The following is a 2,662-nucleotide window of genomic DNA, read 5'->3' on the forward strand; positions in this document are numbered from 1 at the left end:
TACCTGCTGTACGATCTCTCCAGCCTCTAAAAAATTTGAGGTAACAGTGCTTTTCAGGAAACTTGAACATCACATGCCAAATGATACATACAAATAGACAGATATGCATATTAGGAAATGTCTCAGGAACTCTGCTGAGACCATCCATATTTCATTTGCTTTTTTTCCAACTGAGATTTATTCTGAGAAATCTTGTCTCACAGGTGGTTGAATACATAAATTACCACAAACAATACTCTTTTCCCCACTTCAAGGAAGTAGTCAAGACTTTGTGAAAACTTTCAGTCACGTCAGTCACAGTTTTAAAAGCAAGACAGCTTTATTTAGTATCTAGCAGCAAGACAGATGTTATTTGAATATATAAAATGAACTAGACAGACTGACCAACAGTTGAATTGGCAAAAACAAAAGGCTGATTACTCAACATTTTTTTCTGTGACTTAAGAAGGGAGAGTTGTAGTGGACTTTTTTATGTTTTCAATTTACTTTTCAATAAAGTTGTTTGGGATAATTTGTTACATTACATATTCTAACAACGATCCCACTGCTATTGTACCTTCCCACCACCATTCTTTCCAATTCTTCCAACCACCCCTGAAGCCTGCCCCTAGATCAGAGCCTGAGTTATTGATTTTCTATGGCTTGTTATCAATAATTTGCTACAAACAGTCAAAAGATGTTCCTGTAGAAGAAAGTGTGTGAAGATTATCATAGCTCATCATGGAGCCCTTAGGCCCTTGTAGAAGAGATTATTAACATGCTGTTACAGGTTAAGTCTTAAGTCATGATATCTTGTTCATAAAGATTGGTTGCCTTGTACTTTCCATCCCATCCAATGTGGTGTGCTCCTCCTTATTTATCAGTGATGTGAGTTTGAGAGGTTGCTCTAAGAATTCTAAAATTTTGAATGGGCTGATCCACCAGAACATATTCTAATTGGACTGAAATCACTTTTATTTTAAAGTGACTCTTTTTGGATCAGAACCCTGAGTTTTTTTTTTTTCTTCAAACAAATCTGGAATTGAGCTGAGAGCTACCTGGAATGATCTAACGTAGCTTTGATGGAAGACTCTTCCCAAATAGAAGGACAATAGATAACCACATGCCTGCCAATATCATCATCAGTAACTTAAAGGATACAAAACTCAATTGACCTCTAGCAGAATTCTAGAAAGGTTTTGGTCATCTAGTCTACTAGTGTTAGGAAACATCACATAAGCCTGCTCAGATCAATTAGAATTTGCTTTTAAATAGAGAGTCCACAACTTCTCCACACCCTGTTCCTTGAACTCAAAAAGTATTCTGAAAGTCAGTTTCACGTTAGAAGCAGAGACTAGTTTGGAGAAGACTCTTTCATGGGCTTTATAAGTATTTTGATTCTTGGCACAATTGGTTACCATTCATCAATAGAGTAGCTCAGAAGATAGGCTCCAGTACTTGAGTTTCCTCCTTAGATGAATATGGTATGTGCCATTGCAATGTATGAAACACTAGTCGAGCCACTTTTTAGCACAGATTTAGGGAGTAGTTCTCGTCCTACTTTAGATTACAATGCTGGGGTTCCAGTATCAGGTATTGCCATAACTAGGTTCCAGAGTCCCATGGGTGCTTGTCTCTTCCTTCAAGCAGAGGACAGAGCAGGAAAGAGAAATACAAACGGTATTCCGAGGGAATGAAGTAGAGAAAGCTTCCACCAGAGGAGAGTGTTGAGCTTTTTGCAGCAGGAAGTAAACACACACTGTCTGTGGCACTGTGGCACTGTCCTCCCATTGTTCATCGATTTGCTCGAGCAGGCACGGCACAAGTGGAATGAAATATGAAACAGAAAAAAGAAAAGCAAGTGGAGAAATTTGGCAGAAATATTTTTATATTTGGAATCAGGGAGGAGAATGGGGAAGTCTGTGTTAGAAAGGAACAGGAAAATACTGAGGAGGAGAAAAGTTAGCAGAGAAATTTGGCTTTTAAGTGACTATTGGTTCGCCGAACAAACAGATGACACTTAAAACAAGCGTCTGTAGTAAAATGTCTTGGTGGGATGTTGACTATAATAGCATGAATATATAGAATGATGAACTACCAGAAAACACATGGGCTTTCGTCCACCTGGCAGTTCCCTAGTGATGCCCCGATATGAAGCACCATTCCGCTTTTCCTCCCTACAGAACATACTACGGCTCCTTTATGAGAGGGGGCCCTTGACAGAAGGCATATTTCATCAATCCGCAAGTGTGAAGGCGTACAGGGAATTAAAAGAAAAATTAAATGCCGGCACTGATGTACAGATTTATGGCGAGCCACTTTTTGTGGTGGCCTCCGTTTTCCAGGTACGAAAGGTTCTCCCTTAATTCACTATGTTCTGTGTTGCTCAGGAGAAATACAATGGGATTCCCTCGCGTAACAATGTCAGAATAAACTGTAAGCCTGAAGGGTTCTAGAAAAACATCAGGAGCTAGAGAGATAATACAACTATTAGGGCACTTGCCTTACACTCAGCCTAGGAGGATTCAATCCCAATCACATTTAGATGGTCTCCCACGTCCTGTCAAGTGTAAGCCCTGGGCAAGGCTGCATGTGGCCCAAAACCAAAAAGAAAAAAGAAAAAAAGAAAGAAATCACACTTTATCAGGTCAGCATTGAGTTTTTTTAAAGCCACCAGGAAGTC

This window comes from Sorex fumeus, unplaced genomic scaffold, assembly GCF_029834395.1.
Source record: "Sorex fumeus unplaced genomic scaffold, SorFum_2.1 ptg000103l, whole genome shotgun sequence".
In the NCBI taxonomy this organism is placed as follows: Eukaryota; Metazoa; Chordata; class Mammalia; order Eulipotyphla; family Soricidae; genus Sorex; species Sorex fumeus.